Raw genomic sequence first — 14,122 nt, 5'->3', positions numbered from 1 at the left:
CTCTGGGGTTGTAGTCGTTTATTCATTGTTTAAAAAAAAAAAAAAAAAACAGGTGCCCCTTGTCCTTCTATTAGTTCCCTTTTTCCTTTCCAGAGCGTGAGCCTGGTCACTAACTAGAATACAGGAGACGAAGGCTGTTTTGTTCTAACCCAAAATCCTCTAAACCTCCCCTCCTCTCCCCTCATCATTTTATTACCACCCTTATCCATCCCTTAGACAATTATTGAGAAAGTTCAATTTGCCACAAGTTTGTAAAATCAGACCACTAGCAGCCCCCTGTATATTAATTTTTATCTCACCGGTATCTTGATCGAGCGGAAAATAACTCGGCAATTTAAAAGTAGAATTTGCGGCACTGTGAGAAGGTTCTTGGTCTGGGATCAGATCCTTAATTTTACTTTTATTTTTGCATTTTGCGCACGACGCTGGCCACAACGTTTTGGGAAATAACCGACAATAACTGTAAGGGTAATGACATCCCATAAAGATGAGGCTCTATGAAAAGCTTTCTAAAGATGATCAGTTCGTTGATCTATTACCTTACGTGCAGATTTCAATAGGAATTTAAACAAATCTGACGTCTGGAGCGCCCCTAGTGCGTTATGTTTGTGTTTGTAAAAGTACTTTTGGCTATGAGAATTTATCCAGTGAATTGGTTTATTACACAAATTGCGGACACATTTGAAAGCACTCCGCGGTTTTAGCTTATATCCCTTCGCTAAGTGTATTACTTGCATATGCTCGCTTGAGTCTGTTTACAGCCATGATTTCTTCGAAAGTGAACGACAAAATTGACCTTTGTTTTAGGTTCGTTTTCTGCCAAAATGGAAATGGTCCTCTTTTTTGAATGCATATATTTTTCGCATAAATTTACAACTTGCTGTTAAGGAGACGTCAGTTTTCTTGCTGTTTGCCACCCGCGTTTACAAACGTGTTTTTAAATATTTTCATTGCAACAATCACTGTCCTCTTATTTTCTTGAACAACTCTTTGAACCCTGACATCAGTATGTATATTCTCCGTACTGTTCTCTTTAAATTTCCTGAAACACTGACAAGGAGAATTTGTCTAATAATCAAGAGCTTCTTTAGTTAGTAATCATTTTCTCAGTTTGTTCTCGTGACCCTGATGTTTGATTCAGGGGTGAAATTTGATGTTAGTCACTCCATGGGGGGAAGGGTTTTAATATCTGTTACAGACAAGATATCCTCACCCCTCTGGTACAAGGCCAAGAGTGAGAGACTCGGCAAAAGTTTGTCATATCAAGGTCCAGAAATGATGCATTACTCAGTCACTTCTGTCTTTGCGGTCTCCCTGATTTCTTTACGTGCTGTGCGTTTGTCTTTTAGTTTGTTCAGTATCTTCAATATTTTCCCGAAACATTTTCTCACTTGTGCTGTGCACTGTAAAATTAAAAGAGTTGATTTGGCCCCAAAAATGGGGCCAAAACGAGTGAGTCCAGTTTGGCACTTGCTTAGGGTCAATTCGGCCCCATTCAAATGGGGCTGTTTTTGGCACCAATTTTGGGGCTGAATTGACCCCGTTGTAGGGGCCAAATTGGACCATGTGAAGGGTGAATTTGAAAAATACAGGGGCCACTTTGAAATTTACAGGGGCCAAAACAGCCCCCGAAATTTCAGCCCTCTCACAAATGGCCCCTTTAAAAAGAGCCAATTCAGCTCCAATGTGGGCCACTTCAGAAGTAGAGGGCTCTTTCCTCTCCATGCTGATTTTCCCCCTTACATTCAAATAATGAAAATACACCACATACTTTATCTTTCAAACACTCATTTATTAGGTTCTAGATATTGTTTATGTAAACACCTTTTATGCTACCTGATTTTACAGTTATTAAGAATCTTAATTGTGGTATAAAACAGACAAACTTTGAAACATCATGTGAAAGAATATAACATACATACATATTTAACATTAATTCAACCATTTTCTAAAATAGATCTCTTCCCTAAATCAATATACTTCTTAACAGTGCAAGCATTGCAAGAAATTACACCCAAGAGACACTTGTGAGTAAAGCTTCCCTTTTCAATGACTTAGCAAATGTGGTAATGTAAAGCAGCTTATAATTAAGACTGATTTAAAGTACAGAAAATCATCAAAATAAGACAGAGGCAACAAATGGTCCCATTCCTGCACAAGAATATAGATCTTGTTTGATTTGTGCATATGAAAACAAAGAGCCTCAGAGCAGCAAAGAGTATTCTTCCAGTGGTTGTGAGAATACATGCACTCATATTGCTACTTTAGATTTATTATTATCAAAATATAAACTATCAGCAAGTACTACCACAGGCATTTGCCAAGTCATTGAAAATAGAGGAAACAGTGACAAGAGTCTGCCTGTGCCCAATTTCAAGCAATGCTTGCTCTAAAAAAAGTCAAAGTTGCCTTTGACCGATTGTAAGAAAATATAAATGAGCCAAGTAACCCAATGAGAGCATCAAGAATCTTTTCTTGTGAGAAGTGACAAATTACACTTCCCTCTGTTGCTATATTCAGGTGATTGATGTATTGAAGATCTCCAACAATTAAAATTTGTGCTGGACATAATCTCTGATTGCTGAATCAACATCAGCTACTCTATACAATAAAAACAAGTTTTACAACCACATTAAAATCAAGCCAAAGTGCAAAAAGTGTCTGTAGCCAGAAAAAAAAAAGAATATATATATACACACTTAAGTTAAAGAATTAAAGAGGACTCATCAATTCTCTGTGACTGAGTTTTGTGCCTAAGTGCTTGTCAGACAGAAAAGTTCTGTCTGACATTTTGCAACTTATTAGTTTAAGGCAAGAGATTCATCACCACAAAATTGTCTCTCTTCACTGCAAACAGAAGAGGTGAAGCAATAGATTTTTAGACCATACCAATCCATTCAGTTTCCAAGTCAACTTAGTCTAGTATCCTGCTAACCATACAAGGATACTATGCAATAATTTTTTTTTTGCAATCCACTGTTGCTCAGAGTACTTTAGGCTGCTAATGAGATATCCCTTCTGGGTATCCAACTCTACTGAGGCAGAGAACTGTACAAAAAAACAAACAAATGAGCAAATTAATTTGTTGTTGGAGAACAGTAAATTTTTGCAACTACAAAGTTGCAAAATATTTGTAAGCAAACTGTGCATAGGAAGTAAAAACACACTAATGGTGATCATCAATGATGTATTTTCACCAAACTGTATATGTACTTATCAAGAAAAGAAATCACACCTCTATGCACTTCAGTTTTAGTTCAGTATTCATGAATAAATAAGGATTGCTTGTAGACTTAAAAAACAAAACAAAGAAAAGTTTCTTACCCTCGATGGTAGTTGGAATTTTGAAAGCCATTCAGGAGGAACCTGTAGGTAAATATTTGTTTTCAAAAAAATTAAACTGTCTGATAACATCCTATCAATTCACTAATTTTTTAATTTACCAGATTTAAAAATTGGGTTTACTTTGTTTTATGCATGGTGCAAGTAAATACATATCTAATATATTTCAATAAAAATAAAGCAAATCTCGCCATTTTTGTAGGGTGCAATCCCGAGATAGATTTGTCATCTTTAACTGATCAGCTGGCACCCTGTGTGTTTTCCTTTAGGATATAATCGAAAGAAAGTAATCGATAATGTACTCTTCACCATCCTGCTAAGTTTAATATACAAGAACTTACTTAGACAGTGCTCAGTTCTATCGCCTCGTCCGTAAAACAGAGATCCTTGGGCGATTTACCCTTTTCTTTCGGTGCCAATGTCACCTCTAAATTTTCATAATCGCTGATGTTATCTGAATCATCAATCGACGTTTGAACCGTCTTACTCGAAGGACTTGATTCTGCACGCTGAAAGAGTGAGAGCCAAAAAATCAGCTTAAGTGGATGCAAACAAAGACATAGACATAAAAATATCAGTTCATCTTTTCAAGAAAAAGATTAAGAATTTAGAGTGGGAGATCCTAAAATCAGAGAATCTTGAAATAAGTTAAATCCATCTTGTACAAATGCAGTATTCGAACTGTAACCGTCTCTATCTCTCGCCGCCAAAATTTGATCACGTGACTTTAGTTGCGAAACCGCTGAGACTCAACAAGACTCGGGAGAAGAGGCGAACCATTCATGCGTCAAATTCTCTGGTGGGAAAATTAATTATCGTACCGACGAAGAACTCGTGTCATCTCTAGGTTCAGCGTTCATTGCAATCAATTTCTTGAGCTTTAGACGCTCTTTTATAATAGGGATGTAGTGCCTTGGTACGTCTGCATCTTGGGCGATGGCAAGGAGATCTTGGCCATCGCAACCGTCTTTTTCTGCAAGATAAGATACGAACAAAGATCAATGGAGCGGTCAAGTTTGTGAATGTAAAGTTGCAGTAAAATACGTTGTTAAGAAATTTCTTTTGCCTACCTTTCCTTTCTTAAGTCTCATTCCATGCGACTGTAGCCAAGAAACAGCCTTTTCAGTGACGAATTCGCTGCTATAATTCATTATTGTTTCCGACGCACGTGGTCTAGGTTCGACTAATGCCATCACAGGCAGCTCACGCTCACGTCTCGAGAAAAAGCCAACGATTAATTCGTTGTGTGACTCGGTGTTCAGTTACGAGAGGAACACTTTATAAGGAATAGTATAGGGAACGAAATATGGTCGAAAAAAGAAAATTAATTTTATATTTTCTTTTTTTTTCAAAAATTGCACCTCGTTGGGGCCAAATTGGTCAATCCTACTTGGCTCTTGGAAGGGCCAAATTGAGAAAAAGTTCCAAAGTAGAATTCATAGGGGCCAATTCAGATTTTGGAGGGGTCGAAATGGTACCTGTCCCGCCCGTTTTGGCTCAAATAGTCCAAAACGAACCTTGATGGGCCAAACTGGCCCTCGAGAAATTGGGGCCAATTTGGCTTTTGGGGTCAATTTGGCTCTTTTCATTTTACAGTGTGGTACTATTGCTTAATCTCACCCCTTTCGTTTCATGGGCAAAAGAATGAAAAGATAGAAAATATTCCTCCATCATCATTACCTTCCCAGCTTTTTTATTTGCAAAAATTATCCGTATTAAACTTTATTTTTGTAATATTTATAATACTATCGTAAAAGATTGAAGCAAAAGAGGATCTGTATTTAGCGGCTCTTCAACGCACAAAAATGCAAACAAGAAAATAGAAAATTTTTAGGGCCTCTTTTTTGTTTGGCTGCTAACAAAAAGTGTAAGAAATCGTGCCAACGCCAGCATCCGTGATGTAATCATCAGTGATTGGTTGTTATTTCTAATCCATATTCATGCAAAATTTTAGAATTCACTGCAAACCAAGTTAGTCGTCGAATTATGAAGAAGTGTATGATGTGGTTTTGAAAAAGAGCCGCACTAATCTTGGAAGACCTATGGAAAAACCTTCACGACAGGGAAGGATCTGTAAACTCTACTTCAACGAAGGTAAATTCAGTACCATGGTATAAATATACGAGAGCTGACCATCAGAATATTACCTTCGTAAGTAACCACATGCGCGAGTACTCGGCTGTGGGCATGTGAAATTCGAATTCGAGATCAAGAAAAAAGTTTCTTTATGCACTACAGCCAAGGAATCTTAGCCATGACTTTAACTGAAAATGTAGACAATGAAAAACTAGAGAGGCAATTTTTACAAAGCATCTTCCTCTAAAGAAACTTAGATTGCGTTCTTGATCTTTGACATGGCCACGTGCATACAGTAATTAAAATCTCGTGTCATGAAGGACTTACATTTAAGGAGAATTCGCAAGAGTTTTTCATAACTTTCTTCTACTTCACTTGTAGCGTTGCTCATGCATCTTGATAAAATTTTGCGCAGAAGCTTTGTAAACTTGTTTTCCTTGCATATCAGGCATTGTACCCTTAGTTACAGAACAGAGTCGGTTTACCCGAATTTAGCCTTTTTCTTATCAGTGGAATGTTATATTTGTGTTTTAGGAAACTCTTCTAGAAGTAGATAAAGATGAAGAAATATCTGATCAAAAGGACAAATGGAACCACTGAAATGACGAAAGGACTTACAAAGATAAGAACTTTACATTATTGAATAAAAGCTGTAAATTGGTGACTGAACAAATGTCCACATTTGTTTTTCAAAAAGTCACTCTTGATTGTGTCGGATCAGATCTGTGAATTATCTACCTTGCCAAAAAATTCCAGAGTGAGTAGACGAGGTAGAGCAAATAGCTCTATGAGGTACTTATTGTTTTGCAGATCGACAAGCGTTTTCGGCGATCATAAACAATTCGTGCTAGAATAATTCGGTCGTTCCTAAGACAAAAGAAAAGTTTTGGATTTCAATCTATGTCCCCATGCGTTTGGTCCTAATTTCAAGATAAGCATTTCAATAAAATCTTTTTGATATGATCCGGATGTTCATTAATAAATAAAAAATAAAAGAAAACAACGAGCTTGTGATAGTGTTATTTGGTCCGAACTGTTCGGTCGAAAATTCCTAAATGCAAAGCAATTCAGTACCTCAATTTACCTTTCTATCAACGTTGCTATAGTCACTACATATTATGGCCGCAAGGGTGTGATTAAGGTGGAAATACTGGTCAATTAAGAAAACACTTTTCACGAAGTTTTTATTTTATTTGAGAGAGAAGGATCAATTGCTTACCATGTAAAACTTAGAATGGAAAAAAATATCTTGATAGCTAGAAAGTTACTTTGGTGCAAGGAATTCCATGGTCTCACTGAAGAAGAAAGATGAAGACAATTTTGTCTCTGGACTTTCTGCGATTGGACTCTTTTATTACAAGAGCAATCACTTAGACTGATGCATCAGTTGACAATGCCACCTTGATTACTTACCTTTGCCCTGGTCATTGGATTGATAAGTTTTAACCGAAAAGAGAACAATGGGTTTTTTTTGTTTGCATTCGGCTTGTTGTGAGTATGATATGGAAACGTGCTCGAGAAAAACAAATTGACAAATTCGGCGCCATAGATACTGCGCGAAGGAATCAGTCACCAAACCATAAATGAAACAACTGAAACGATCGGAATCCTGACATTTATTTTTATTACAATATCTTTCATTCAGGACACCAGAAAAACTTTCCCATAACATTTTCAGAGATGACCATGTATTGACATTGGTTACTGATATACACTGACTAAACATGAACAAGGAACAGACATTGCGATGTCTGCATGCGAAAAACATTTCATTACAATTATGAATAGACAGAACAAAGCAACGTAACACTGCCGACCGATCAAACTGACCAATCACAACCGACGAGCGGTATTTAAGTCTTACAGCCAATAGCGCAAAAGAAAAGTGGACGAATCACTTTTCACAAACCAGACTTTGCATTATGCGGACATAAAACCCTTCACGCGGTTCTGATGATGACCTCTGCTCATCTTATCAGCCTACTGAAGCGGATCAAATACAAGACTGTTTAAAATTGACTGAAAATGCTCAAACATTAAGAAGGTTTGATGTCAGCAATCACATTGATGACGCGATGATCGACGTACAAATCACACTGTTGACTGCCGGACATCAATCAAAGTCACAAGAACCATATGGCAGACAGTAAGGGGAAAGACTAATGAGATCTTAGGAGTTAAAGGGTAACCTTTACTAAAGAATATTTTCGACGACTGACTTTGGAAAGCTGAACGACAGACTCGTGATTTCCTTGATCGCATAACTGAGCTCGATCGACTGGCAAGTCGCATTTTCGTAGGAAACATTGATTAATTAGTAAACAAATACATTCCACGACTAACTACGAAAAAACTGATCAATCAGAACAGAATAATCAAGTAGTGATAAACATCGAGGATCGTAAAAGTGTAAGATCAACCTTGACTGACGGCCGGATCAATATCGTCTCCAAACGATCCATCACTGACCAAATAGACTTGATTAACACGACCAACAACGTTTCACCGGACTTCAAGATGAATTCGGTCAGGTTCTCGAAATATAAATCACCAGCAACAAGCTAGTTTTTGCCATTGTTCTCTCGTTGGTTAAAGTTAACTTCTAACTACAGTGTCTGGTTGGGAAAAAATTAAAATGCGGCGATCCTGATGAACTGCGGCAGATTATGCATATTTGTTGCAATTACAAAACATCAACAATTCAAAAGTCTGAACCAAAAGAGTGCTTGAGAAAAATCTTCAATATAGAAAGATTTGAAGAGCTGGAAACATTTTGGTTTGATTATCTCCAATTTGCAATTTATCACCTTTATAAAAATCAGAAATTTTGACTTATGGAATGTGGGCAAACGAAAATACACAAAAATAACGAACAAGAATCAAAATAAAAAAACATGCCGTCTTGATTTTTTCGTCACCATTTTGTTTTCTAAAGCCTTTGTCTTAATTTCTTGAAGAAATTTGTGTTTCCTACAGGAGCAAAAACTCGCATCATATCAAACTCATGGGGTACAAATAGTCTTAACATGAATGTAGTGACCACGCCCACTTCAACACCCCACTCAAATCGAGTGTAATTTTCGAATGTTTTACCATCGTGCGGATTCTCTACGGAAAAAGCACTCAATGTACCTCTGAAATATTAAACTATAATATTGTGGCTTTCTATTTCGCTAATTTTCTAACTTGAAGATAAAGTTTTTCCCTCGTCATTTTTACCTTTTCTCCGAGCGGTTGCGTGAAATTAACAAGGCGTTTTTGATCAAAACACGACCGAGCGAAGGGTCTCGGGCAATATCTCTTTTACGCAGGCGCAAATTTAAAATGTACCGCCAGAATAAAAAAGAGGAACAAATTTCCTTTTGATATTTCCTGTTTTGTAAGCGTGAAAGCAGTAGGAGAGGGATCGGGAAACTCAGAAAGCGCTTCGGGAATTAATCTGCCATCGTTTACTTACAAGATAAACAAGTAAGATTTGTGAAGTTCGTTGAAGTATGAAGTCTAAATAATTGCCTTTTTAAAGCTTGTTTGCTGGATTTTTCGTAAACTTCCCTGATTAATTTTTCGTTTCAGCTTACTAGTCTATACTATTTCAAAGCAATGTCAAGACGAAGACGGAGAACCATGAGTCGGTCCTTTAAACAATCGTAAACAAAGTGTTTGAGCAATCAGGTATACGAGGTGTAATAATCAATAGCCGCATATCAGAAGTCTTCAGGAAGAAAGTATTCTGTCTTCAGAAAGCTGTCAAGAAAGCTAATAATCGTGGCGGAAGGCAATTAAACGGGCCCTCGGTATCGATTTAATATCATATCGATCTCAATATCATACAGTTTTGTATCTTTCTTCCGTGGATTCGCCTCTCTAACGAGGGTGTATGTTGAGAATTCATTGCAAAATCGCTTTGTTTTTTTAATTTCCCTCTTTGACCTGTCCGCCATTTTGAAAATTCGCAACGGAGAGCATGCGCATTACGTGGGGTTAGTGGTTGCGTACACCTGGAACCGAGAAAAACAAATGTTCGTCGCACTGGGGAAAGAGTTTGATATGTTTTTCTCAAACCAGACACTCTGATATATCTAACTTTGTAATGATATTAATCTAGAAGAGAAAATACCATTTTGCGCCAGCATTTAATGTATCACAGGACACAAAAGACGCGTATTAAATTTTTATGACGTATAGGAAGATTTTTGATTGAAGAGCTCAAAAAAATCAAAATTACCCTCAAATTTTTTTCTTGCGATAATTTATTTCAAGTAGTTGCATTTTCATTGTCGGGCTAAGAAAAAACAACTCAATTCTGTTACTTGTTTTGGACAAAAGTCAAAAGAACAGACTAAAAAATCAATTTCTTAAAGAACTGTTTAGAAAACGCATATCAATTTCTTGTCCCAAAACTTTTTTAGAGACATCGAGCCACATGATTGAATTTTTATCTTTCCAGGAAAGATATCTCACTGCTTTTTCACGTCTTCGAAAAAACTTACAAAAAACCACAATAAGAGAAGACTTTTAAGAAACTTGGCAAACGTTTAATCTCAAAATTTTTGCCAAAACTTGAAGCAACTGTGTTTTGAAAGTACCAATGTTTCGTTATGCGTTTGCGTTTTATTTGTCCTGTGTTACAAACAAAAGCTGGCAGAGGTAAATCGTTATTTTTCTCTCCGAAGCAACATGAAAAGCCGTAAGCTCAGGCAAGTCAAGGGGGGTAAATTGGAAAACAAATGCAAGAATGGATAGCGAAGGTTTGGCCTTCAAATTTTTATCGGAAAGGGTTTATCTCTTCATGCTGCTTCTTTGTATGTTGTGTTGGAAACATTACCTCGTGCAAAAAAATGAAAAAGTTAAGGAAGGGTTATTCGCAATCAAAATTTTGTTTCGTGGAAAATCGAAAGTTCAACCCGTCATTTTCATATTACAAAGGAAAATTAACTTTCCCCAATTGTTTTTGCATGAGGAAATGTTTTTATATTTTTGGCGGGAAATTTGCGAACAAATCCTCTTTAATTTTTTTGTTGAAAAAGTTGCCAGGGGAAACTCTGTGCAAATTGCTCCAAATTTTCCCGCCAAAAGTCTTAGTATATGTACGAGTGGATTTTTCCAGACACCTTTTAAACTAATTAAGATACTTGATGTGAAAAACAACTGTTGTTTATCGACTTGCTTTATTTGAGACATTAAACAGATAATCAAAAGTACACAACAGTCTTCTATAACTTTTATTGATGATATGTTACAAGTAATGAAAATTAGAAAAACAACTAGTAATTTTTTTTTAAAAATTGGCGCTTGCGTATTTTGAGCGCCCGTATTTTTTAAGTCTTTTGGCGGGAAAATCAAACAATTTTTAAACAGATGTTATAGAGAAGCATTTTTTAAGCGGTTGGTGCATGCGTATTGTTCAAAGTTTCAAAACGAAAATAAAATGTTTACATTTAGCTTCAAGTCCTCACTTTTTAGCAATTGAATCTTAATTCTGACACACAGGATTCTTGACAAAAATGTGCCACATCTGTTTTGTACCCCTGAAATAAAATCCTGCGTTCCGCTGGGTTTTTAGTCTTTCTTGCTTGATTCGTGCATGAAGCATCGGAAATTTTGATCAGTCAGTCTGCAAGAAATTGAAAAGAAACCATATGTAAACAAATGAAAAAGATAATAAATTAATGTTAGCTAAATCTGGCTCGCGTCGTTGTACGATTTGTATTGATAGATATCAAACCAGCATTGCGGCACAGGAAAATGGGCGGAACCTAGACGTATCAGTGAATTTAAAACGATTGCTTATGAATATTCTATAACCATGCGGTCGAAAAAAACTTAATTTAAACTTTACTGCTTTTCTATATTTCGGTAAGGGATTGATTAATTTAATTTCTAGCCATAACATACAATTGTTCTTACTAAATAATAACGAGTATCTCTATTTCGAGGGCTAAAATCTATTTAAAATGGAATCTATAATTCTATATTTTTCACATATGTTTATAAAAATAAAATTTTAAATATAAATACATCACTAATATGGTTGCTAAGACAAAAAACATAAAATATATTTAAGAATATATTGACTTTGATTGAAATAGGTAAGATTTATCTTGGCTAAAATATAGAAGTCGTTCTTACTTCCCTCAGTGGTTGATGCGGTAATTGCATAACACTAAAAAGGAATTTCCAAGAGACATTTTTCTGCCATGAAAAGCTGCAAATTGTTGGAACTGTGACAACATGCTTTTTTTAAAACTAATTCTCTCGTAATTCACTTTATTTTGAAATGTATTCTATCAAAGGTTTCGGCTGAGACCCTAAAAATTAGCCGGCTCCAACGCCTTCACTAAATTTAATACAGATGCCCCAAGCAAAAGATAAAACCAGAGTTCAAAACCTAATGAGAGATCTAAAAATAATCCTAGTGAGCATTTTTGAGAAATAAAACATTCTTAGCTGATTTGATGTGGTTTTCTTCGCAAGAGCTAGAACATTTGTCGATTGCTTTAAAATTTTTTGGATTGAATTATCAAAAGAAAGTAGATTATGAAATTTACAAGACATTTTAAAGGGGATTGAATGCATTTGAGGGAGACTATTTTTTTAAAGTATATCACATTTGTTTTATATATCTCTCAAGGTCATAATCAATAGATAAAAAGTTCTAATTTTGAAAACAAAGTTATCACACCATCGAAGATTTAAGAGATCTTAAAAAGAGATCTTAACGTTGTGGCTATTCAAAATTCTCTTGATGGGTTCAGTAATACCCTGTATGTAAGGAATAACAGCAAAACCAGTCGCTGGTTCCCTTTCATCAAGAGCGTTACTATTTGTAACTGGTTTTTGGCAGTTACGGAGAAAAGTTTTTGTATAGCCATTTGCCTTTAGGACATTGGAAACATATTTCCACTCCTTAGCCTTCGAATCGAGTGATGATGGTAGACAGTCAGCCCTCCTAAGTAAAGTTTTGGCTACAGACTTCTTATGGCAAATAGGATGGTGAGAATCGAAAGCGGGGTATTTGTCGGTGTGGGTGGGTTTACGGTAGATACTTGTCTCTAAATTACCCTGAACCCCTCTGGACACATCTAAATCAAGAAAGGGCAAATGTCTATCCTTTTCACGTTCAAGGGTAAATTGGATCGACGGCTCTACTGAATTCAAATGCGACAAGAGGCGCTCTGCTTCATTTCCGGATACCGCAGAAATAACATCATGGACATATCGTTTCCAGAAAAAGGGTTTAACCGGTGAAGTGGCTTAGGCCCTTTGTTCCACGTCTTCCATTACCATGTTAGCAATGACAGCAGACTTTGGGGCATATTTTCGCCAAACCTAAGGATCCTGTCACGAAAGAACAACGAACCGACGCCATTTATTCTATTCCTTGCAATGACTGTGACAACGAATACATCGGACAGACCAAACGCCAGTTTGGTACACGGTTAAAAGAGCACCAAAAAGCGGTTTTTCTTTGCAAAAAGGAAAATTCAGCTTTATCGGAGCATACTTGCCTAACCAACCATACAATTGGGTGGGATAATTCTAAAATTATCACCACCAATCGGCGTTACCACCAGCGCCTTTGTTTGGAGGCTTGGCACATCAACTCCGCCCACGCTCCTTTAAATCGTGACGATGACGGTCTGCTTCCTGACGCCTATTTACACCTCGTCAGAAAAAAGGCCGCTAATTAGTGATCATATAAAAGGACCTCTTGTTGCAGCGTTTAGATCACCCCTGATGAAGGCACTAGACAGGAGTGTCGAAACGTTGGGTCTATGAATTGTAACTTCTTCGGTTACATTCATTAAATCTGCAAACCAGTGTAGCTTCAAACTATGTCTCTGTGGTATCATTGAATCAGTAGGAACGTTCTGATTTTGAAGAGAGCAAAAGACTGACTTCAGTTTATAGCTTCTAGAGCAAATAGACGAGACTTCAGCTCAAATGAAATAAGCAAAACAGTTCTAAATTTATAGATAAAGCCCCTAATACGAAAACACCAGGATATTTAACTTATCAGACATGAAAAACAAAGAAAACTACCAACAAATTTGGGAAATATATATAGGTTTTAGAGCATATTAAATTTGGTTTTGAATATAACTTCCAGATCTCGAACATTTGACAATTAGACCCAGAAGCTTGGACATATTATTAAGAAAAGGTTCCAAGGCTTTTTCTGATTTGGGAAAAAATTTTTCTGTAACAGAACATGCTGAATATCAAACCTACTGGACGTCTAAAAGTTCTGATTTTGTAAAAGCAATGTATTTAAGACATTTGGAAAAAAGTAATTTCTTAAATGAAAAACCCTTTTTCATAGTTATCAGAGAACAAAACTCATCAGAACACTGAAAAAAAAAACATGAGACAAACAAAATTTTAGAAATATCAATGAGAAGCATTTTGGACCTGGTTGGCTTTCTTACATCTCTTTTGAAATCACTCGTGATTCCTGCAATCTTATTGGCTCTAACTGGTGCGATTTATTCAAATCTCATCATATGCTCTAACTAAACCGCACCTTTTTCTCAGCTAACGAGACAGCTTTATAACTAAAACACAACAACCTATCAAATTTCAAGACTTGTTTAAAGAGACCAATCAAATTACAGGAAATAATGAGAGACAATTTTTGCAACTATACACAAACAAGCTCAATATACTGAATCAATATAATGAACTGTATTTGAGCGACTTTGCG

The 14,122-nt window shown here is 36.3% G+C and overlaps 1 long non-coding RNA gene across 1 annotated transcript; it reads right to left on the bottom strand.

The window, feature by feature from the left end:
- Positions 1–3,468: 3,468 nt before the first annotated feature.
- LOC149039790 (uncharacterized) lies at positions 3,469–4,338 on the bottom strand. The gene is made up of 3 exons (XR_016179661.1): positions 4,164–4,338; positions 3,684–3,851; positions 3,469–3,605 (listed from the first exon to the last, which is right to left on the bottom strand). It is a non-coding gene; the product is annotated as an uncharacterized LOC149039790 (long non-coding RNA).
- Positions 4,339–14,122: the final 9,784 nt, after the last annotated feature.

Source organism: Pocillopora damicornis, chromosome 9, assembly GCF_964200805.1.
Source record: "Pocillopora damicornis chromosome 9, jaPocDami1.2, whole genome shotgun sequence".
NCBI lineage: Eukaryota > Metazoa > Cnidaria > Anthozoa > Scleractinia > Pocilloporidae > Pocillopora > Pocillopora damicornis.
The sequence above is the reverse complement of the archived record's forward strand: the minus strand, read 5'-3'. Positions and strand labels throughout refer to the sequence as shown.